The sequence below is a fragment of the Neovison vison genome, chromosome 3 (assembly GCF_020171115.1).
Source record: "Neovison vison isolate M4711 chromosome 3, ASM_NN_V1, whole genome shotgun sequence".
In the NCBI taxonomy this organism is placed as follows: Eukaryota; Metazoa; Chordata; class Mammalia; order Carnivora; family Mustelidae; genus Neogale; species Neogale vison.
The window spans coordinates 81,627,652-81,653,757 of NC_058093.1; the positions used below are offsets into that span (position 1 = coordinate 81,627,652).

A 26,106-nucleotide genomic window follows, 5' to 3' on the forward strand; every position below is an offset into this window, starting at 1 on the left:
TCCTACCTCATTTGTACTGAAATCTAAAGCCCATACAGTGGCCTAGAAGTCCGACGTGATTTTTACCATCTCTCCACTCTCCCTATCCCAAAAACCTCTGTAATACCATCTTCTACCACTCTTCCTTTTGCTCAGTTCAATCAAGCCACATGGGTCCCTTTGCTGGTTTATGGACATGCCAAGCATGCCCCCTACCTCAGAATCTCTGCGTTTTGTGTTCCCTCTTCAATGAGGACTTTCTTGACCATCCTACACATAATAGCAATACAGACTCCCCATCCCAGAAGCTCCAGCCGCCTCACACACTTATCTTTCTTTATAGTACTAATCATCTGGCATTCGACATACTTATTTTTTTGTTGTCATTCCTCACTAAATACAGGCTCCATGAGTGAAAGAATATTTACTTGTTTGTTCATTCACTTATTCCAAAAGCTAAATATTCCAAAACCTAAACTGCCTGGTATATAATAATAGCTCAGTAAATATTTGTTGATTAAATAAATCATTTTACATCATTTAAAATGGAATTTCTATCCAAAGAGAGTGTGCCATTATGTAAAACCACAAAATCTCAAAGCATTCGAACTGGAAAGGACAAAGGGACTATCTACCAAAAATAAAATAGCTTCATTGTCTTCTCTGGAAATTCTCATCGGCAATGGGAGCAAGAGTTAGGACCAGAAAAACAAGTGCTCAGTTACCACCAGCCCCAACCAAAGCAGCCCTATTTTGTTGTTGTTGTTGGTGGTGGTGGTGGTGGTGGTGGTGGTCGTGGCTCTATTTCAGGCTTAGACATAATGGTTTAATAAATATTTTAAAGTAAGTTCTGAAACCTAAAATCTAGAACTATAGAGCTGGTGTAAATCTTCAGTCACAGAGAAAGAGATTAAATCCTGGAAAATGAAATGAGTTAACCCAGGCCAAATCAAGAGAGTTTCAAAAAACCAGGGCTGGAACTCTGAATGAGTTCCTCAATCCTGTCTTCATGTTTGCCCTACTCTAGGCCAAGATTTCTCCATGTAGAGCTGCTCATCAATAGGTATAATGCTTGAATGAGATATGTGTTGCCTTTCCAAAAGATCCAATTATTATTTCAGATTTAATTATCATATTTCCAATTTCTTACAAAATGTTTTAAATTTCAAATTTGATAATTATTCTTTTGGATTGCTGAAAACAATACTCATATGTTTGAACTTTTCATAATTTTTCATAAAAACTAATCTATATTCACACTGCTAAGGCAGTGCAGAAGACTTGATTACAATTTGCTATATTTAAGTATTTCCCTAAATAGATAATGTAATCTAAATTTTCTGCACGCTATTTCTCAATTTCTCTTCATGCATCTATGGATAGACTTTTCAGCACACAACCCACCAAGTTAAATTGGTTTGTGATTGAAACAAATGAAAAAGAAAATGTATGACCCTTGTGCATTCTACTAAGCTGACACAATGCATGTGTTTCTCTGCCAGGTTTAGATTAACCACTGATTTGATGCACCAACTGGCCCATTTCTTATAAATGGGTTTTCTTCTATTCAGTGTTTAGTAAGCTCCTTGTCAACAATATAACCCCTAGGCTGAATAAAAATCCCCTTAGACCCTGACAGCCTCGGAGGATTATTTGCTCAGCAATGCTTTTAGGGATCTCTGACAACTCCATTTTGATATATTTTCCAAGAAAGTATATTACTAAAAACCCTAAACACTTAAGCATTTGCAATTTTAAAGACTTAATGCTTGGAGAAAAATGGGAATCCTACCAGGACTTTTGATGGCTATTTAGAAGATGGGATATCTAATCCATCCCTTCATTTATTGCAAAGAAAGTAAATTCAAGACAACAGTAATTCACTTGATCAAAAGAAGTTTTCAGCCCCAAGGGCTGTTTGGGGTTCTCATAATTGGTCCTGTGCCCAAAAAAACAAAAAAACACCGACTGAAGGCATCCCAGCATGGGCTTCACTTATAATTACATTTCCAGGATCCTATTTGTTGGTAGTGGAATACTGAAAACCACAAAATCATGTTTATAGCTTGAAATTATAGTCCATAAAATATTATGGACACAACAGAATGTATTGCTTCCTTACTTTATATAGTCAGTAATCCTCGTGTACTTAAAATTATTTGACATACAAATTCAGTATACAGAGACCTTAAAATCTATCTCTGTCACTAATCAGTGGTATGATTTTGATCTTGGCCTCATAGGTGTGAAGATTAAGTATGATAATGTATTCAAGGTATCTAGCACAGGGAATGGGCACACAATAGTTTGTCAATCGATGTTGATTTCCTTTCTTCTTCCTTTCTCCCTTTTCAAGCATATACAACTTTACCATAAATAATGCCATAATTTTATTCACTATTTATATTTAAAAATATTTGCTGAGTACATACTACATGCCAGTTTCCCTGCATTGCACTGGACAATAGAACTGTATACAAACCCAAACCCAACGATGTCCCTGTCTCACAGAATTTATACTTCCATGGGAAATACAGTAACAGCATTTTTCCTTAAATGGGTCAGTCATGAATGACTTCTCCGAAGAGGTAAAGCAAAAAGTCATATGAAATTCTGGAAAAGAGCTTTCCAAGCAAAGAGAATTGCTAATTCATAAGCCTAAAGAGCACATGGGTGCATCAGAACTTAACACTAAGTGGGATAGCAAAGCCAAAATTCTCTGGAAGACAGAGACTTAAATGAGACTCTCTTATTTCTAAAATGAAGCTGAAAAAAATCTGCTTCCTAGCACTGACTGAACCTATGGCTTATGTAACAGTGTGGAAGTGGAGGTAGAGCCACCCACAGGCTGGATGAGAAATGTGCAGTATCTTCTGTATGACAAAAAAGAAGTTCCAATCTGGTCATAATAAATCTGGTTCTTTCTTTGGGATCCAGGAGCTAGTGAGAAGCATATTCCAACTACTCTTCATAAAAGCAGAACGAAAGAGAAAATGTCTTTTATAACCTTTTACCAGCTCACGTGCTTGCTCTGTGGGAGGTCCTACTACTATGTTTTAATTCTGTGGAAATTCTGTGGAAAGGCCCATTTGGTGAGGAATTAAGGCCTCCTGACAACAAGCCATATGAAGGAATCTTCTCGGAAGCAGATCCACCAACCCCAGCCACACCTTCAGAGACTGCAACCCCTACTGCTATCTTGAATGTAGCCTCATGACAGACGCTAAGCGTGAAATACCCTGCTGAGTTGGTCCAGGATTGCTGGCTCCAAGAAATTTAACAAAACTCCACCAGTCTTTTTGGCTATAACAGAACATCTGGTAGTATTTCCTCAGGCTTGTAAAAGTCCAAAAATGAAATGTGTTGGGTGGAGTCCTGGGTGGCTCAGTCCACTGATTTGGGTTCAGGTCATGATCTCAAGGTCGTGAGATCAAGCCCCGAACTGGTCTCCATGCTGGGCATGGAGCCTGCTTAAGATTCTCTCTTTGCCCCTCCCCTTTTGGAGTTAAGGAAGGAAGGAGGAAGGAAGGAAGGAACGGATAGAAGGGGAGGGGAGGGAGAGGGAAGAAAGGGAGGAAGAAAGAATGAAAGGAAGGAAGGAAGAAAGATAGATGTTTATTGTTTAGTGCAAAGGTTAGAGAAGGAATCTTCTAGAACACATGTAGGAGACAGAGAGTTCCTGGGAGTGACCAGTCTGGACTCTGAGCCAGGAGAAGATGCCAGCATGATTTCCCCACTTCTAGAATCACATCTTTATCATGGACACGTAGGGTTGGTTGAATTACAAACACTTTCATTCATGTTCAAAAATTTTCAGGGGCACCTGGGTGGCTCAGCTGGTTGAGTGTCTCCCTTTGGCTCAGGTTATGATCCCAGAGCCCTGGGATGGAGTTCTGAATCTGGTTCCCTATTTGATGGGAAGACTGCTTCTCCCTCTCCCTCTGCCTGCTGTTCCCCCATGCTTGTGCACTCCCCACCTATCTCTCTCTCTCTCTGTCAAATAAATAAATAAAATTTTTTAAAAATATTTTTTTTAAAGTTTTTTTTCAATGGCCCAAAGATGAGATTGACCTACAGCATCCTAGATGACCTCTTTCCGGGCCCATACCTAGCCTAACATGATACTACCTTCTTTTCCTCTTGTTCCCTTCATCTAAGCATTTTCAAGCCTGGCCCAAAGGGCTCCATGAACAAAAGAAAGGTCGAGAACCGCAGTCGCTGGCACACAGTGGTTGATGGTGTCATCTTAAAAGAAATGACCATGCAACCAAACATTTCTCCCTCATTATTAAATGTGAGTTTTTCCTTCCTTGCCTGCCTCCCCATAGGGGTTTCTGTTCAGAAACATACAGCTTTGAATTCTCCTCACATCTGCATCACTGTTACAAGTATTGTGAGAAAGAAACCTTAGCAAGTGGCTCTGAGTAGGAAAAGTGTATCTGCAAAATGAAAACTTTAAATAGCTAAACAACTTTTTCTCTTCACATTGATAGTCACTCAAATTAAAATGCAACTATCTTTGGAAGCTATGATTTATTGGGAGCCATGTCCAACAGACACTTTCATCTCATCACAATCTCTAAGGTAGTCTTATCATTCTCATTTTAAATATCCCCATTTTAAATTGAGCGTCAGAGACGTTAAGTAACTGACCCAGATCACACAGCTACTAAATCATGGAGGTAGTAGTTGAATCCACAACTCTGTCCCTGGATGTCATCAATATGGCCACTTAGCTCATTCTGACTTCAGCCCCCCTCCCCCACAAGATGAACTAACAACTACCCATAGACAAGTCACCCCGTTGTGAAAATTGCAGAACCCAGTGGATAAAGCTGAAGCAATCCCCTGGACCACAGCCACTGAAGAGGGAAGGGTAAGAGGAGCGACTACACTTTTACCACACTGCAGAGTCACAGTCCTGCCCAACTGTTCTACACAGCCTCCAGTCTATCCCTCGGGAAGTCTGGCCAAGGCAGCCAGCTGCTGTGGAACACGTCCTGCCTTCCTGGCAGGGAGCCAAGCCAGCAGCCATGCCCAACTGTCGAACATAGCTTCCAGGGCCACATAATCAGGGGCCCTGAACAGCAGCAGCACCCAGCCCACAAATGCACCCTGCAGCATTGCCCGGCACTGGACCCTGCCTCCCTGCAGAACGTAGACTGTGGCCTCGCCCAAAGAGCCCAGCCAGTGACCATGCCCGCAGAGGACAGTCTGCAGCCCCACTGGACAAGGAAGCCAGGACACCACCCGGCAGGCCACGGAGCACTGCCCCATCCCCAACCGCGGGACACTGCTGAAGGACCCTCTACACTATGGAGCTGGGCCAGCAACTTCACCCCGCAGCAGACCACAACGACCGTACCCACTCTCAAAGCCTGACGTGTGGTCCTGCACAACTTGGGGATGCAGTTTGCATCACGGCCACATCACACAGAACAGCCCGAGATGTAGGTCCAACTGCAAAACCAGATCCGAGGCCGCCTAACCCAGAATCTGGTGGGTGGCACCATCCAATCAGAGCACAGCCTGAGGCTCATCCAACCAGGAGTGACACGGGTGCAGGGCTGGCAAGCCCCGGGCAATCGCCGAATGCATTAGTGCCACTGCCTTGCTTGGGAACAAGGCCTGCAGCCTCATCAGTCCAGAGGGGATTGGGGAGCGAAACTAGTGGTCCCAAGCTCAAAGTAGAGTGTGGCCAGCTGCCCTGCCTGACCAGGGAACCAACCCTGTAGTCTCACTTGAATGCAGAGCCCAGCCAGCAGACCGCCCACCCCCCAGGCTCAGCACAGGCCGCTACCTCCCCCAAGGAGAAACCCCAATGGCAGCCCCAACCTGTCCCCAGATTTTACCAGCTGACTTGTCCAGTACCCCAAACTGAGCTAACTGGTGAAGGTCTTTCCGTGTAAAGTCTGGAGGAGAGTGCTTACTCAAGTATACAGATACCAACACAAAGATAAAAAGGTCGGTAAGAATTAAGTAAAGATGATACCACCAAAGGAAACAAAGTGCCAACAACTGACCCTAAAGAAACGGTGATCTAGGAAGTTCCTAAAAAATTAAAAATAGAGGGGTGCTTAGGGGGCTCAGTCTCTAGAACATGCGACCCTTGGTCTCAGGATTGGAACCCCATGTTGGAGGTAGAGATTACTTTAAAAAAAATAAAATCTTTAAAAAAAACTAAAAATAGACCATATGATCCACTAATGCCACTTCTGAATAAAATCACTGTCAGAATAAAATTCTGAGATAAAATCACTGTCTTAATAGTGATATCTACACCCATATGTTCATTGCAGCATTATTTACAACAACCAAGACATGGAAATAGCCTGTGTCCACCAATGGAGGAAAGATAAAGAAAATGTATGAGATATTATTCAGCCTTTAAAAATAAATAAATAAATAAGAAAAACAGGGGCACCTGGGTGGCTCAGTGGGTTAAAGCCTCTGTCTTCCTCTCAAGGTCATGATCCCAGGATCCTGGGATCGAGGCCCACATCGGGCTTTGGTCCTCAGGGAGCCTACTTCTCTTCCTCTCTCTCTCTGCCTGCCTCTCTGTCTGCTTATGATCTCTGTCTGTCAAATAAATAAATAAATAAAATCTTTTAAAAAAAAGAAAAGAAAAGAAAATCATAAGAGGGTGCCTGGGTGGCTCGGTGGGTTAAGCCTCTGCCTTTGGCTCAGGTCATGATCCTAGGGTCCTGGAACCGAGTCCCATATGGGCTCTCTGCTCAGCAGGGAGCCTGTTTCCCTTACTCTCTCTCTCTGTCTGCCTCTCTGCCTACTTGTGATCTCTGTTTGTCAAATAAGTAAATAAAATCTTTAAAAAAAAAAAAAAGAAAGAAAGCAAATCACAAGAAAGAGAAAATACATTTACAGTACTGTATCTAAAAAAAAATCCACATATAAGTGAAGCTGTGCAGTCCAAACTCATGTTGCTCAAGGGTCAACTGCATTATTAAATAGCAACTATCTTGGAGTTCGATGACACTTAACAAGAAAGATGATGAATAGTCAAAAAGTGCATGGGCTGGAAGTCAGGCAGACCTGAGTTTAACGCTACCTATGCAAGTTGTAAGACTTAGATTGTTTGTATGTAAACTTCAAGCACAATGTATGGCAAATATTATGTGCCTAAAGAAAAACTTAGCTCCTTTCTTTCTTCTCTGAACAACAGAATAAACAGAAAGCACGAGTTTGAGAACAACAGCAAAAAAAAAAAAAAAAAAAGAGTTGGTGAAGCTCTGACACTGGAGAACTGCTTCATATTGCTAATATTTTTTGTGAAGAGTTTTGCCTTATGATGGTAATAGCCAACAAATTCTCAAATTCTCAAGCAACAAACTCAGCCTCTGAGTAAGCTAGCCCAGGTTCTTGCAGGTGTATACTAATTGGATTTGAGAAATATGCAGCAGAATAAAAAAGATAATACTGAACCCCAATATTAAAATTGAAAAACATGAATTTATAATAAATTCATAATAAAAATGAGCAATAAAATACTACTATATTGAAATCACCGACTATTCACTTTTTTTTCCCTTCTTTTTTGGGTGGAGAAGGGATAGAGGGAGAGGGAGGAGACAATCTTCAGCAGGTTCCCTGCCCAGCACCTGAAAGCATGACCTGAGCCGAAATCAGAAGCCAGGCACGCAACCGACTGAGACATTCAAACACCTAACTATTCACTTTATAATGAAGTGTTTGTCTCTTAAAAAGAAATTTGATTTCACAGTTAGATACATAATATTCATGCCTTGTGAGTCCCCACAGAACAATTTACTTTTTTTAGATCAAGCAATATATTTAAGAAAATTTATCTAGGGTGTCTGGATGGCTCAATAAGTTAAGCAACTGCCTTCGCCTCAGGTTATGATCCCAGGGTCCTGGGATCAAGCGGGGAGTCAGCTTCTCCCTCTGACCCCTTCACTTCCCCCACTCTGCTCATGCTTGTGCTCTATCGCAAATAAATAAATAAAGTCTTAAAAAAGAAAAGAAAGAAAAATTTTAAGTCATGATGGGCTGAGAGCATGAAAAAAAATTCCATACAATGAAATCTGAAAGAGAAAACAAACTTTATTTGCTAAGTTAAGACCCAAATGAGTAAAATCTATTTACTTAAAATAAAATCTAGATCTAACCTTTTAAATAGTGAGTTTTTGTATAATTAAGAAGCTAATTCACTCTTGTGTTATTATCATGTCTTGTCTTCATTTATGATTATTCTGCTTTACAGATATTAGATGTATAACTATGGCTCTCAACCTTGGCTGCACATTTGGAACCATCAGGGGACTTTTTTTTAAGTTTTTATTTAAATTCTAGTTAGTTAACATATAGTGTAATATTGGTTTCAGGAGTAGAATTTAGTGCTTCATCACTTAAATACAACATCTAGTGTTCATCACAAAAAGTGCCCTCCTTAATCCCCATCACCCATCTAGTTCAACCCCCAGCCCCTCCCCTCCAGCGACCTTCAGCAACCCTCAGTTTACTCGCTCTAGTTAACACGTTTTTTAATAGTTGGCATCCCTCTTTTATTCCCTCCTCCTATGCTTACCTGTTTTATTTCTTAAACTCCACATATGAGTGAAATCATATGGTATTTGTCTTTCCATGACTGACTTATTTCACTTAGCATCATACTCTGTAACTCCATCCACATCATTGTAAATGGCAAGATTTCATTCTCTTTGATGGTTGAGTAATGTTCCCTTGTTCATTTACACCCCTTCTTCTTTCTCCATTCATCAGTCGATGAACATTTGAGCTCTTTCCACAATTTGAGGGGAGCTTTTAAATAATACTCATGCTTAGGCTTCACCTCAGGTCCACTGCAAAAGAATACTTCAAAGTGAACTCTACTCAAGAGAGGAGGTTGTGGAGAAATTTGTAACTCTTCTCAGTTTCTTTTCACAGTTACAACTGTTATCCGTGCCTTCAGTATCACTCACCTGGACCGTTGCAGTACCTGCTGAAAGTGTCCCTTTACTGTCTTCCTCACCATTGCCAGGTGAAATGTTCTGAAAACTGGGCATGTGGGTGGCTCAGTCAGTTAAGTGTCTGCCTGTGGTTCAGGTCATCATCTCAGGGTCCTGCAATTGAGCCCCATGTCAGGTTCTCTTTTCAGGGCAGAGTCTGCTTCTTCCTTTCCCTCTATGCTCTCTCTCTTGCTCTCATGCTCTCTCTCAAGTAAATAAATAAAAACTTATAATAAATAAATAAGTGTCCTGAAAAGTTACTTACAAAACTTGTACATGCATACAAACCATGTGAGGGTCTTGCTAACAAGAAGTTAAGATGAAGGATCTATCCAGTAAACCTTGTTTGAGATTTTATATTTCTTTCAAATTCCCAGATGATGGCCACTCCTGATCCACAAATTACACTTAGAGGATTGGATCCTAATTGTTATTATCAATAAACAAATTGATTAACAATTAAAATAAGATGCCCTTCTATTATTTACCAACTACTATGAACATAACAGAGAAAAGTAAAAGTACATTCTTACAAGTGTAGAAAGTTATATACACCCAAATATATAGAGACATACATACACATATATACAAATTAGTATAGGGAAGAGTTCCTTAGGTATTTTAATTACTGATCATTCTCTAGGACTTTCACTCTAGTCTTTTTTTTTTTTTCAGATTTCTGTCCACATCTCTGAGCTCTTTCCTTTTTTTCCTTCAGTTTGAACTATAAAATTATCTTCAACCAATTAACGAATAAAAGTGTATTGACTGCCATACTACAGATTAAGATGCCCAGTGTCATGAAGAAAGCTACTAGTACCACTTCCTAATTCTGGGAACTTTATCTTTTTCTTTTTTTTTTTCCTTTTTCTTATGTCACTTAATTAATTTGTCATTTTACGTGTAAAAAGTAGATTCTCCTACTGCTTAATGAATATCCATAATGGTTAAAATGGTAAAGAAAAGACATAGATTCATCCTAAAATTTATATGGAACCAGAAAAGACCTTGAATAGCCAAAGGAATATTGAAAAAGAAAGCCAATGTTGGCGGCATCACAATTCCAGACTTCAAGCTCTATTACAAAGCTGTCATCATCAAGACTGCATGGTACTGGCACAAAAACAGACACATAGATCAATGGAACAGAATAGAGAGCCCAGAAATAGACCCTCAACTCTATGGTCAACTAATCTTTGACAAAGCAGGAAAGAATGCCCAATGGAAAAAAGACAGCCTCTTGAATAAATGGTGTTGGGAAAATTGGACAGCCACATGCAGGAAAATTAAATTGGACCATTTCCTTACACCACGCATGAAAATAGACTCAAAATGGATGAAAAACCTCAATGTGAGAAAGGAATCCATCGAAATCCTTGAGGAGAACATAGGCAGCAACCTCTTCGACCTCAGCCGCAGCAACATCTTCCTAGGAACATTGCCAAGGCAAGGGAAGCAAGGGCAAAAATGAACTATTGGGATTTTATCAAGATCAAAAGCTTTTACACAGCAAAGGAAATGGTTAACAAAACCAAAAGACAATTGACAGAATGGGAGAAGATATTTGCAAACAGCATATCAGACAAAGGGCCGGTATCCAAAATCTATAAAGAGCTTAGCAAACTCAACACCCAAAGAACAAATAATCCAATGAAGAAATGGGCAGAGGACATGAACAGACATTTCTGCAAAGAAGACATCCAGATGGCCAAGATACGTGAAAAAGTGCTCCACATCACTCAGCATCAGGGAAATACAAATCAAAACCACAATGAGACACCACCTCACACCAGTCAGAATGGCTGAAATTGACAAGTCAGGAAATGACAGATGCTGGCAAAGATGCAGAGAAAGGGGAACCCTTCTACACTGTTGGTGGGAATGCAAGCTGGTGCAACCACTCTGGAAAACAGCATGGAGGTTTCTCAAATTGTTGAAAATAGAGCTACCCTATGACCCAGCAATTGCACTACTGGTTATTTACCCTAAAGATACAAACGTAGTGATCCAAAGGGACACATGTACCTGAATGTTTATAGCAACAATGTCCACAATAGCCAAGCTATGGAAAGAACCTAGATGTCCGTCAACAGATGAATGGATAAAGAAGATGTGGTATATGTACACAATGGAATACTATGCGGCCATCAAAAGAAATGAAATCTTACCATTTGCGACGATGTGGATGGAACTAGAGGGTATCATGCTTAGCAAAATAAGTCAATTGGAGAAAGACAACTATCATATGATCTCCCTGATACGAGGAAGTGGAGATGCAACATGGGGGATTAAGGGGGTAGGAGAAGAATAAATGAAACAAGATGGGATTGGGAGGGAGACAAACCATAAGTGACTCTTTTTTTTTTTTTTAAAGATTTTGTTTATTTGACAGACAGAGATCACAAGCAGACAGAGAGGCAGGCAGAGAGAGAGAGGGAAGCAGGGCCCCCGCTGAGCAGAGAGCCCCATGTGGGACTCGATCCCAGGACCCCGGGATCATGACCTGAGCGGAAGGCAGCGGCTTAACCCACTGAGCCACCCAGGCGCCCCCATAAGTGACTCTTAATCTCACAAAATAAACTGAGGGTTGTTGGGGGGCGGGGGGTGCGAGAGGGGGGTGGGGTTATGGACATTGGGGAGGGTATGTGCTATGGTGAGTGCTGTGAAGTGTGTAAACCTGGCGATTCACAGACCTGTACCCCTGGGGATAAAAATATATTATATGTTTATAAAAAATAAATAAAATTTTTAAAAAAAGAAGAAATGGGACTAAAAAAAAAAAAGAAAAAAGAAAATAACCCTCAAACCTTAAAGATGTTGCATCAGGTAAAAGTTTAATAAGGAATAAAAAAACTCATAGGAACTAAAAAAAAAGAAAAGAAAAGACATAGATTTTTTGAGGTCTTGAAGCTCTAGGACAGCTCACAGGACAAGTCTAATGTACAGTAGAATACTCTGTCTTCTTATGGATAGGCACTGTAAATATATTTCTCCCCGGAGCAACATAAACTATATAAGCCAAGGGTTGGCAAAGATCACTAAAAACTATAATTTATGATGGGTGGAGGAGGAAAGGAAGAAATAGAATTAGAAGATTAGAGAAATACATTCTTTTTTTAAAAGATTTATTTATTTGTCAGAGAGAGAACACACAGGCACAAACAGGGGGAGCGGCAGGCAGAGGAAGAAGCAGGCTTCCCACTGAACAAGTAACCCAGTATATGTCTCCATCCAGGAACCCTGGGATCATGACCTGAACTGAACGTAGACACAACTGATTGAGCCACCCAGGCGAACCTAGAGAAATACATTCTAACAAACTTGATTCTCCATTCTCCCTAGCCATCTATTTTTGTATTTTAAAAAATAACTTTTCATTATGGTCATCTAGAAATTAGCCATACTAAGTGGAAACAAATACATAACTGGTGTTATATACTTATTTTAAAATCCAATAATAGCAAACATAAAGACTGGAAGACATTCTTCAAGAATTGATGACAAGTATTACTTAATCTTACTGAAATCATTTATTTCCTGCCCTGTCTTGCCCAAAATCCATAAGAAGAAAACATTAATAATTTGGGTGTTCAAGTCTTCAGACACAGACTGGAACTACATCTGCCCCCGCTGGGTCTCCAGTTTCCTGACGGCAGACCTTGAGACTTTCAGCCTCCATACTCACCTGAGGCAATCCCTTATACTAAATCTCTTTATGATATATACAATTAATAAGAAGTATGTATACATCTCATCTATTTCTCTGAAAAATCCTAACCAAGAGTGTTCAATACATAAATAGTTCCAGATATGAAAGACGAAAACATTCTTGAGATCTGTTATACAACACCACACTCACCATAACAGTAGTGTGCTGCACACTGAAAAAGTTGGTAAAAGGGTAGATCTCATGTTATGTGGTTTTTACTACAAGAAAAAGGTTGAAGAAGGTTTTCCTTTGGCAAATCCAATATATTTGAATGGCAGAGTCACTGAAATAAGTATACAAATTACTAAGGTTAGTAACCCCCATGAAGAAGATAATGCTCGCTTGGATACAGAAGTTCTGATGTTTCTAAAGTCTCTCATTATTTGCCAGTATTTAAACTAAATTACATTTAACTGTTTGTGGGTTTCACATTAGAAAATAAGGAGCTCTGAACAGGCATTAGGCTGTTTTAAGGTTGAATTTTTTAAGCGGATATCAACTACTGAATTATAGAAAATGTTTTTATAAGCCGGCAGCTACCATTCCCTCTTAAGCTGGCTGTGGCAGATCCCATGTAAATATCATGAGAGTTGCAGTTTTAATATTTAAAGTCATCACCAGAATCACAAACACATCACAAGCTATTACACCTATGAAACCTTGAAAGTGTAACCTGAGAGTCTTTCCAGCCTGAAATGAATTATAAGAAATGAAGCAAATTACAAATATGTCCCCAGCCTAAGGTTTGAAAGCTCATGAATTACTAGAGCAAAAGAGCCCCCAAGCCCTAAGTATCATTGTAAACCTCATATACTTTGTTGTTATGCATGGAACTATTTATAATTTCAAAATAATATGGTATTTGGGATTTTTCCTGTAATTCCAGTACTCATAATAGTTATAGTTTGCTTCTCAAACTACCCTTGAGAAAAAAACCCACATTAACATGATCATAATGAAGTCACTGGAGGACTACTGTTGCTTAGGAACATCATAGAATTCTAGCATGGATTGAGGATTTATTATCATATGAGCCACTGAAATCAGCAATTGGGTGCTTTTCCTTTGATTAGATGCTATATATCAATGTTGCATCTCTAATACTTCCCAGTTAAGCTGATGAATGAAATCAATTTTATATTACATTGCTCACTGTCTGTTGTTTTAATTTGGAAATAAAATTGTACCCTTATAAATCTGAAAATATAAACTATAGAAATGTAAACACAGCATAACAAGTGGTTTTACTGTTGTAAATATTTTTACTGTTTTCTAAGTTTTGCTCACTTTCATGTTTTTAGTTCTCCTTGTCACCTTTTCTCTTTATCAAAGAAAACACAGAATTGACACATTTCTCAAAGGCTACTGATGCATAAACACTTACTCAAAGAGCAGTTTCTGATTACTAACTATGCGCCACGGGGATTTATGTTTACAACTGCTGAAATAAATGGCTCAGGTTTTAGGTTTTCATGAAAAAGACAAGCCTCCAAACTCAGAATTTTATTATATATAGCATTAATTTTTACAATGACATCTTAATGTGGAAGATAGAAAAACCATTTCAGCCATCTGTTTTGTCAGCTAACCTTTACAATTGTGTGCCACATCATTTTTCTAAGATTAGCTCTATGAATTAGGCAGTTTGGGAAAAATACAGCTCATCCTCTCTTCCATTTAAAACCTATCCATTGATGTAGAACATAGAATGTGTCACTAGAATCTAATTGATTGCTCCCACCTTCTCCTTTGTATTTTATGTATCATTATTAAGATAAAGGAGTGATAGAAAAACTAAGGGGATGGAAAACTGTTGGGTATATAACAAAGTCAAACTCTGAGAAAACAAAGGGAAATTAATGTTTCCAATTTGAGTTCAAATACTAGATTAATTGCTAAAATAAGAAAAGAACAATTTGCCACTTGCTTGGAAATTTGTTTATGAGGGCATATCAAATACTCTAGGTGCAAGCCTAAAAATAATGGTTTTCTCATATCATAGTTAAAAAGTTTTCTAATAATCAAGAAACTATATCAGATCATTCTAACACAAAATGATTCATCCTTTTTATGATATTTTATGTAAATTCAATTAACATATAATGTAGTGTTGCTTTCAGAGGTATTGGTCAGTGACTCATCAGTCATATATAATACCCAGTGTTCATTACGTCATGTGCCTTCCTTGATGTCCATCACCAAGGTACCCCATCCCCCCACCTCCCTCCCCTCCAGCAATGCTCATCATTCTTATCTCAGTAGAATTTCATTTCATAAACAGCTCTTTCACTCATTTGATCAGCAATCAACAAATATTTACTGAGCTCTTTACTGTGAGCTACACACTATACAAGATGTGAATAATGAAGCTGGGAACAATATAAACAAAATTCCTGCCTTCTAAGGGCTTTCTTTTATGGAGGAAAGTATGCAAGAGAGGCCTGAAAGTAATATTACACTGACTGGAATTTAAATAAAAACTTAGGAAAAAGAGAAAGGCAAAAAGTAAATAGGTAAATAACATAATGTCAGGTAGTGATAAGTTTTTCAAAGAAAAATAAAACAGAAATAGAATGGAGAAATATGTTTAAAAGCTTTTAGTTTTAAGATTAACAAGAAAAGCTTTCTAAAAAGATATTTGAGCAGAGACTTGAATGGAGTAAGGAAGTAAGTAAGCCTCAGGAATATCTCGGGGAAATACATTCCAGGGAGAGGGCACAGAAAGTGCAAAGGCCCTGCGGAGAGAGTGTGCCTGGGGTTTTCAAAAACAGGAAGGAGCTCAATAAGGCTAGTATAATGAATAAGTCAAGAGAAAGAGTAGCAAACAGTATAGGCCAAAGAGGTAGCCAAGAGAAAATAATGTGAGTTCTATCAATTACAAGAATGAAAATCCAACTATTGAAGTAAGGGAACACTGGGTAAGAAAAAATGCAGTTGAAGGATTTCTGTTTGAAGCATAAGATACCTATTTAAGATTCACATGGAGATTTTGAAAAAGACAGTTTGATAAATGAGTCTAGAACTCATAGGAAAGACTAGAGATATAAAGAGGAGTTAGCACATTGATGGAAATCAAAGTCATGGGACTGGATAAGACGAACTGGGGAATGGGTGTAGCTTGAGAAGGAACGAGGGGTAGAGAAGTTAAGAAAAGGAAGTGAAAGCAAGGGAATTGAGAAGGTATGGTCAAGGAGGTGTGGGTAAAACCAGCTGAGAACAGGACCCATAGTCAAAAGAGGAGAAGGTTCAAGATTCAGGGACTAGTTATTGCCAAATGATGCTAATAAAGTCAGGTAAGATGAGAATTAAGATTTGGCCATCAACTTGGGCAATTCAAAATTATTAATGACCTTTACAAGAGTGACTGTAAGGAAGAGAGAAAATGAAAATCCTATTGGAGGGTGTTCAGGACAAAGTTGAGGTGAAGAAGTAGAAAAAAGGAATAGTGACAGCCCTTCTTGAAAGGATTAAGAAAAATGGAGATAATAAATGGGTTAAGATAAAGAAAATAAGAAAACTAAGACTGGTACCTGGAGGGGACTGTGAGGTCAGGGAGGGTTATTTTAAAGATGGCAAATATGTTGATAATTGTTGGTAAATGTCCAGCAGGGAAAAGGCAATGGTTAATAAAGAAGCAAAGGGGATATTTGTAGAGCCTAATTCTTTTAACAGGGTGGGATCCAGGATACTCGTGGAGTGTTGTCACAAATAAAAGCAGAGAGAGTGGACCCACTATAACAAGTAGTGGGCAGGATATGTGTTACACATATGTGTTACACATACAGGAAGATCCTAAATTTGCTGGTATAACTTTATACTTATTTTCTAAGTGCTAGTGTACTTACTAATACTCATCTATAACTAATCAGTTAAGTCTGCCTATTTAGCTCCATGCAAACCAACCTGAGGATATGGGCTCTGTTTAACCTTCCATAGCCAATTGATTATTTCTATTCTGTGGCTATGAACTACATCCCATGTAAGAGAGATGCCCTTCTGCAAAGGCAAAGCAGAACTCTCATGAGGAATCTTATAAGAGAAGTAAATGGGTTTGTGAGAATCTATCAGTATCAATCTTCACATACCTCCATGTTTGGGTATTGATAGCATGTATTTTGTAGGCTCAACCACATCCACTCTCCAAATCAGAGAAAGTCTTGTTTAATCACCACTATGTTAGAAGTTTCTTCCCCAGGACACCTGAGGGGCTCAGTCAGTTAAGCATCCACCTTTTGCTCAGGTCATAATCCCAGGGTCATAATCAATCCTACATCAGGCTCCTTGCTCAGCAGGGAGTCTGACTTCTCCCTCTGCCTGCTGCTCCCCCTGCTCGTTCTCTCCCTCTCTGACAAATAAATAAATAAAATCTTTAAAAAAAAAAGAAAGAAAGAAAGAAAGAAAAGAAGAAGTTTCTAGAAGCTCTCTAGAGTGAGAGGGGTCCTGCATGGGTTGCCACTGAGGGCTTTTGATGGCAATCTTTTATTGAGAACTGACTGGAAAGCTTGTGGTCTTGAGATTCTTGTGCCAGCTTGGCTTGAGCATGGACGACTGATAATATCTTTAATGACTTAATTCTTTGAGGTTTGGCCATTTTCTGTGATTATACTGTAACCACCAAAGAAAAATACTCTTGATCATCTGAGCCCAGGTGGTCTGTTTCCTTATCTCTTATTCGCTCTGGCTTAGCACTTGCCAGGAATAGTTTCAGAGCCCAGCCAGGAGCCCCCTATCTCTCCCTGCCTATGCCTTAACCCTGTCCTTACTCACATCTAAATAAAACTCAAGTCTCAACTCTTCTAGGACCCCATCTCCAGATATCCAGTCCTGGGTTCTCAAACGTGGCTATACATTAGAATGACTTGGAAGCTCTAAAAATGAAACGGGGGTCTGGGACCTACTCTCAGAGATTCTGACTGAATTGGTTAGGAATGGTACCTGGACATTGGCTGGACACTGGCAATTCTAATATGCAGCTGAAGTTGAGAACTCCCACCGCAGATGGCATGGATGCCTTCCTGCTGCAACTCCATGTCACTTTATACATCATTATCAGAACTTCTCCCCTGTACCTTTCATTGTCTGCAGACCATACTTTATTAGGCTTTGCATGCCCAGTGTCTTGCCCCTCCAAAACAGAAGAATGTTCAATAGACAGGTTTTGAGCAAATGAAGGAATAACATTATTTCATGTTTACATATGGATGTTAGTACTTTTTAATGAGGTAGGAAAACCTGAAGTATCTTGGGAGAAAAAATCGCATAAATGGAAAATAAAGGAAAGAATATAGTATGATGTGAGAGCCATCTTGGGAGCTAGGAAAAACTTAGAATGATTCCTGGGCTACACCAAAAAAAAGGGGGGGAAAAATCAGCATGTCTTTTACCAAAGTAACAAAATGAAATAATGGACAATCACACTTTTCCCCCAGTGTCCTGAAAGTGTCAATAGAAATGAATTTCTAGAACTGCTCTGGTACCTGCTGTTTCATAACTCTGATGATTAGATAACATGTCAGCACTTTTTTTTCATTTTATTATTTTAAGTAAGCTCTGAGCCCAACATGGGGCTTTAACTCACAACCCGAAATCAAGAGTTGTACGTTCTACCCACCGAGCCAGGCAGGCGTTCCAATATGTCAGTACTTTTAAACTGACCTACCTATTTGATCTCAAATAATAAAGTTGTTTTTAAGTTGGTGGAATCTAATGTCCTTTATGTTACTGAGGCATCTGGATTCTCCTCACTTTGTTATCCATACTCTATCTTCTTATTTGAAGGTAAGCGTAAGAAGATAAAAAAGGGGAGAAAAACAAGTACGGTAAAATAAGCATGAAAATAAATCCTGGGAAGCACTAAGAGACTGGATGTAATGTCAGACATAATTTTATTGGAACATGCTCCAATTATGATATGCTTAATCTTGGGTAAATATTAACTATAAATTCAGTGATCGGATTGTTAGTAATATAAGCCAGTTTTGCAAAACAAGTAAACAAAACCTGAATTTTAGGTTCATGCTTAGGTATATGCTATGGTAACATTTACTTTTTCTTACATTTGTAATGATAATTGCAATAAAAATCAAAGTATTCAGAACACATTATTTTCAAATTAAAGGGAAAGAAAACATTTTTAAGAAAAGTTGTCCCTGTCATTGAAGATACAAGTTCCAAAGCTGACAGTAAGAATTCAACAGAGTTCTATCAGTTTTCAGAGGATCTGGAACTGAAACTGTTCAATCCTAAGATTTCTACAATTCCTGACTTAGGTACAGACATGTTAAAAATCGGCTATGCTGAAAATAATGCTATTTTCAGAGGGAAATATACTACCATTCTGAAACTGAAAAACAAAGTAGATCATTTTTATCCATTTGGGTGAAAGTGGATTTGTTTTGCCCTTTTCTGTTTTGATATAATCAGCTATTGTTTTTGTTAGTGCTGCTACTTTTTTGGCCTTTGAAAGTAGCACATGAGCACAGGTATCTGAGTTTGTATTACTGTAGCTGATGTTCTGGTAGGCAACTTCCACATTCCACTCATAACTCAGAAAAGGGAAATTGTCTTGCCTAATAATAAATCCTAGGATGAATGCTTGAAACCACAGAAAACGAACGAATATTTACAAGAACTATTCAGGTAGTATAAAGGAGGGAAGCTGGCCATTAAGACAACAGGAAATGCTGGGAGCTAAAGAAAATTGCAAATGTCATGTTCCATGTAATGGCATTCAGATTAAAGTCATCATCATCATGCCATCCACCACTTGCCCCTACTTTAAAATCATTATTTTACATAATGGTTTTCTCTAAAATAAGGAATTTTAACAATAAATTTATTGACAAATTTGTCAAGAAGTCACACACTTTTGTTTAGAAATACTCCTTAGCCCTAAACCAATTATATCCATTAGCAAAATTACAAGGCTGAAATAACTTGCACAAAATTACACAAAAATTTTTTCTTCTTGCAATATATTTTCTTGGATTTACACATTACCTAATAGAGTTTGCAACTAGGAGGCAAGAATAAAGAAAATGTAAATATGAAAATGAAAATTAACTTAGTACTTAATATTTCTAGAATCTATACCAGGATTATGTCATATATTCATTTATTTAATCCTCACAATAGATTATCAAGAATGTTTTATACCCAGGAACACTTGATGGAACTGAAAACAAAGATATTGATTGACTTATTCAAGATCACACTAATAAACAACAGAGTTAGGACTGGAACTCATGTTTTTCTGTCTTAATCCATTCTCTTTCCACAATGTCTTTGAAAAACAAAACAAAACTTTATCCTTAATAAACCATTATCATGATGACATCAATGTTTATTGAAAAAGGTATATAGATATATTTTGAACTTCATTGTCCAAAATAGTCTTCACTGAGATTGCTTTATTTGGTAATTCCTCTGTGGAAACACTAAACAGTGGTATTTTTTTACAATGTATCGGTAAAGTATATCTTTCAACTGCATTGACATAAAGCAAACCAACTTCTATTAAAAAAAAATCTAAAATAATTTTAATGATGGAAATATCATAATTATGCTCTCTTGTAGAAAATAGCTAAGAGCAACATTTGGCATCACAGAACACTCTGTCATGTGAAATTTGCATTAAAATGTTATTCTGGACAAGAGGTATTTGTCATTCTCCTCCAAATATCAAACATAGAAATAATTTTCAAATCAGTTAAATACTGCTGACTTAAAAAAATAATGCAATATGTTGTCAATTCAGAATAAGATCTCTACATCACCACAATTATGCCTGAAAGCATCTGGATGACACAAATTTCAATGTGGCTAAAAGCCTGTTAATACTCTTATTGTAGGATTGCGTGACCTCAATCATTCAGTTAGATTTGTGTGTAACTACTGAGAGGTGCCTCTAGAATATGGAATCTATTTCACACTTGAAAATGAATGTTTTTAAAATATGTTTCATCATTTCTCTCTTTGATTGATTCAGTCTAAGAGGTATTCCAAAGTGGGAATTTATAAGCATCTAGAGAGAGAATACGTATATGTTTATATAATTGTTAAATGCAGGTGTGGAAAATGATCTCCAAGTATGCTCAAATAGATGACACGTGCATGTTAGGAAAACAAGAGAAAAGAGTGAACACTTTAAGCACTTGTTTCTTAGGTTTTCACCACTATTGTAATCAGGGAGAAATATTTAAATATTTAAAATACATGCATAAAGGCAAACATACACATTTTAAAAGCTTAGAATGACACCTTCACCCTGCCCTTTGCTGAAGGAAGCTGGCCTTTGTACCAATCAAACTTTTAGCACAGAGATATAATGGAAAGAGCAGCATCAAAATATCAGAGCAGCCTGTATTTTCCCCCATAGACACTCCTGTTATTGGTATAATACTTAAAATGAACCTCTTTCCCAGATCCTCTGTTCTCTAGGGTTAACCTGCTTTGTTGCAATGACAGCAGCCAGTTCTCCTGCTGTCTAAAGTCCAGACAATGGCTAACCCTGCACCTTTCTCACTCACTAGAAGTTACAGAGGCAATTTTCAGGCATGTGCGAATAGGTCAGTTCAAAGAAGAGTCATTGTTAATGTGAGCAGCAATCCCTGCGTTTATGCAAGAACTGTGAAACCAACTCACAGAAAGTTAACACATTGGCATCTTCATGACGAATGTGTGGGGTCCAGGCTCCAGGATGGCCCCCAGTGAGCCTCATCCCTGGAATTCACACCCCTGTCACAATGGATAGGACTGGACCGTGATATCAACAGAGTACTATAGACACCACAGAGTGGGACTTCCTGGTCACAAAGTCTTCTTTCTCTTGGATCCCTCACTCTGGGAAAGGTGGTCACCTTTGTGATTAGGGACAAGTAGTTTGCATTTTTGTAAACACTTTGGGATGAAGATTATTGAGATGAAGATTATTCAGAGCTGAAGGCAATGGAGACTCTACGACTTCAAGAGAAAATTTGCCCCTTCCTTAAGTACATAGAAGAAGATAAAATTGGGGGTCTTTCCCAGAATAAGAGTTATTAGCCTAAATAAATTTTATTTGAGTGACCCATCCATATGGCAGTTTGCCCCTTCCTTAAGTACATAGAAGAAGATAAAATTGGGGGTCTTTCCCAGAATAAGAGTTATTAGCCTAAATAAATTTTATTTGAGTGACCCATCCATATGGCAGGACAAGCATCTAATTACCAAACATCTGCTTTTCCGTTTACTGTCCTGTGAATTGCATTCCTTTCTTCTGAAACCTTAAACTGCCTATCCTCTTTTCCTCAGTTCAGAATGACATCTATACTTCATTTTGCCTAACTATCTTTGGAATTTCCATGTCTGCATTGATACCCCATAAATATGCTATTAAATTTGATTTTCTCCTGATAATCTGTCTCACGTCAATTTGATTCTCAGTCCAGCTAGAAAGACCCTTGAAGGGGACAGAAATTCTTGCTCCATGACAACTTTTGTACACCTATGCCCAAAATCTATTCTACATGGATTGGGGATGGAGTAGTATGCAGGAGAAGAAAATTTTCAATTTTTAAAGGTTTTACTTCCCAAATATTCTGTACTAACAAATCATCTTTTTCCTACAGATAAGTCCTACCTATGCTAGTTTGAAGGCTTTTAAAATAACATTTGACATTTTAGTTATCAAGTTTGCCTCAGATAAATACATGACTTTGTATAGATAGCCCTAATGTGAAAAGTAACTTAAATATTTTCAGAACTACTCAAACTGATAGGTTAAGGTAGCAAGTGCTTGATCATGCTACCTTTAAGAAACTCTAGCTAGGGGTGCCTGGGTGGCTCAGTGGGTTAAGCCTCCTCCTTCGGCTCAGGTCATGATCTCAGGGTCCTGGGATGGAGCCCCACATCAGGCTTGCTGCTCAGCAGGGAGCCTGCTTCCCCCTCTCCCTCTGCCTGCCTCTGCCTGCCTCTCTGCTACTTGTGATTTCTTTCTCTCTGTCAAAAAAATAAATAAAATCTTAAAAAAAAAAAAAAAAAAGAAAAGAAACTCTGGCTAACTTGTTTTATGAGCCTATTTTTGCAGACATGGTACTGACCACCGATGAGACTAGCTAAAAATGGAGTAAACCAGGAAGAATTCTTGCAGTTGTACAGAAGGAATAAGAGTGAAGGAAAGTAGCCTCTGTGAGGACACACCCTGAGATCCTCCTGTCCATTCCTCAAGTTGGCAGGCCATTCTTTTTTTTATACATAGGAGGTATATACAAGCATGTCACTAGGTGGCACCTGGGAAAAGCAGTAATACCTTCCCTTCCCCTTACCTCACCTTTTTCTAACCACCAATCACCTACATCCAACCTCAAAACACCTCCCCTCCACCCCCTAAAATCCTATAAATTCTCAGCCCCCTCGCCTTTCCTTGGAGAAGCAGATTTGAGAAATTCTTTCCCATCTCCTTGCTTGGCACACTACATTAAAACCTCTGCCACAAAAAATGGTGACAGTGTTCAGGCTTTGCTGCACATTGGTCAACAATGCTTGGTCAGTCACACTACCACGGGTGAGTCACTTTTGAGCATCCAGGAGGCCCTGCTTTGAATACACCTATGTAAACCCTTATTTCACTAGTTTTTTGTTTTTGTTTTTGTTTTGTTTTTTCAATAAAATAATTAAGAATGTAACTTAGAGGGACACCCGGGTGGCTGAATCACTTAAGCAGCTGGCTCTTGATTTCCGCTCAGATCATGGTCCCAGAGTCCTGGGATCCAGCCCAGGGTTAGACTCCCTGCCCAGCAGAGGTCGCATAAGGATTCTCTCTCCCTCTGTTCCCAGCCCACCCCCCCACTTGCACATGTGCACTCTCTCTTTCAAATGAATTAATAAATCTCAAAAAAAAAAAAAAAAGGAAGGAAGGAAGAAAAGAAAGAAAGAAGGAAGGAAGGAAGAAGGAAGGAAGGAAGGAAGGAAGAAAAAGGGGCACCTGGGTGGCACAGTTGGTTAAGTGCAGGATTCTTTGTTTTGGTTCAGGTCGTCATCTCAGGGTCCTGGAATCCAGATCTGCATTGGGCTTCCTGCCGAGCTTGGCATCTGCTTGAAATTCTTTCTCCCTCTTCCTCTACCCCTCATGCTCTTGCTCTCTCTCTAAAATAAATAAATAAACCTTTTTAAAAATGTAATTTAGAATTCCTACAGCATATTTTTACAAAAGCTAAAATAGCTTTGTTTTTCTTGCTTCTTGCCTAAATGTCCCTTGAGCTATGGTCTGATTTCTCTCCTGCCATCCTCCTTCTATTTTTTTTTTTAAGATTTTATTTATTTATTTGACAGAAAGAGATCACAAGTAGGCAGAGAAGCAGGGGGAAGCAGGCTCCCTGCTGAGCAGACAGCCTGATGAGGGGCTCGATCCCAGGACCCTGAGATCATGACCTGAGCTAAAGGCGGAGGCTTAACCCACTGAGCCACCCAGGTGCCCCATGCCATCCTCCTTTTAATCACTCCTCAACCTACTGTAGCATGGTTCGTACCAATCATGGTATAGATACTATGCTTAAAAAGCACCAAACTCTTCTAACTCCCAGGTCCAACCTCCTCTCTTCTTTCTGGAAGCAGAAAGAATTAGGGGTCCCCAGTAAAAGAAAGGTAAGATATATCTTTCTTAAGAAAAGTCATTTTAGGCTACCATACATCTTGTAATCAATGCTACTTTCCCAAAGCTCATTTCTTGCAGAAATCCTGGTATACGTTAAAATTGCAGAATTGACTTTGGTAGATAATAATTTAAAGGAAACACACAAAAACAAAAACAACAAAAATGTAATAACAAAGAGACACTGTCAGGTCAGGAGATAGCCTAATCAAATCAATGACAATAAAACAGTGGTAAAACTCCCACTTCTGGTTCAAAAGTAGAGATTGGACTAACATTCTTGAGTTATCTTTGCCAGCTCTAAATACCTTTGAGCACTCACATACTGGACCAACTAAACCAAAGAATTAATGATGCCATGACTCTAGTGGGCTCTGATGACTTCAACCTGGACTCTGTCATTTTAAGGCAACTTTTGTCCCTCCTGCCCCCAGGTGTTTCATGGAGAGCAGGAGGTGCCTGGCTGCTCTGCGAAGATGCCTCAGCACCTTTGTCCTGTCCCATTTGCCCTGCTGGCTGGCGTTTTCTCCCTTCACTCAGGGAGACAGTTGGAGTGAGGATGAAGTGGATGACAAGGACAGATGCAACCAAGTGGCCCCCAACCTATGGGTGAAGTTCTCAGCCAGGGTGTCATCAGAGCCTAGAAAGGGCTCATTACTTCAGTGGGACTGGGACGGGTCTCTGGGTCTGCCCGGTCAGTGCAACGGCATTTTCTCGATGGATGAGGGTGGCCAAGCCGTAGGTGGCCAGTCCATCCAGTTCCTCTCAATTCCCTGTGCTATTCGCTATCCTTCTTCTCGTCATCGCCTACCTGATCATAAAAGAGTTAACATGCTGAGAATTTGAAGAATAAAGATGACATACATATTGGGTTACTAGGATTCTGGACTCTACTTAAAATATCTCTATCAGCAGGATTCTCTTGCTGTAGATTTTCTTGGACAGTGACTTATTTTGACTCTTTTGAGCCAGGAATGTTTCCTCCTACCTGTCTTTCACCTGTCAGATTCAAGAAACTGTCCAGACATTCTTTCCACATGGGTTAATACCATGGCAATTTTGAAAGATATTCTAGCTGCTCTTAACTATAGCATCGTCCTCATGTAAACCCACACCAAAGCAAAAATTTTGGCAAAACTTAGTCATGATTGTTCTGTAAGAAGAGGGAAGAACAGCATTTGCCTACTCATTAAAGACCAAGACCAAGAAACCTGCTATTCATTGTGTGGTTCATATATGTGTCATATCATTGTCATTATGGAGGACTTCCTGTTTGTTTTTGTTTTGTTTTTTTTATGGAGGATTTTCTTTTTTTTTTTTCTATTTATTTTTTATTTTTTTATTTTTTATAAACATATAATGTATTTTTATCCCCAGGGGTACAGGTCTGTGAATCGCCAGGTTTACACACTTCACAGCACTCACCATAGCACATACCCTCCCCAATGTTATGGAGGATTTTCTTTTTTTTTTTTTTTTTTTTTTTTAAAGATTTTATTTATTTATTTGAGAGAGAGAGACAGTGAGAGAGAGCACAAGCGAGGAGAAGGTCAGAGAGCGAAGCAGACTCCCCATGGAGCTGGGAGCCTGATGCGGGACTCGATCCCGGGACTCCAGGATCACGCCCTGAGCCGAAGGCAGTCGTCCAACCAACTGAGCCACCCAGGCGTATGGAGGATTTTCTTAAGCATCATTCTAGAGCCTAGGCATCAAGAATATCTGAGTATTAAGTTTCAAGTAACATCTTAAAATTGTAAGATTTTTACCTCATCTTTTTACTTTTTGTGTGTGTTGTCCTTATAAAT

The 26,106-nt window shown here is 39.0% G+C and overlaps 1 pseudogene; it reads left to right on the forward strand.

Annotated features, from left to right (window-relative positions):
• The first annotated feature begins 24,742 nt into the window (after positions 1-24,742).
• Positions 24,743-25,408, forward strand: LOC122903526 (annotated as a pseudogene).
• The last annotated feature ends 698 nt before the right edge of the window (positions 25,409-26,106 follow it).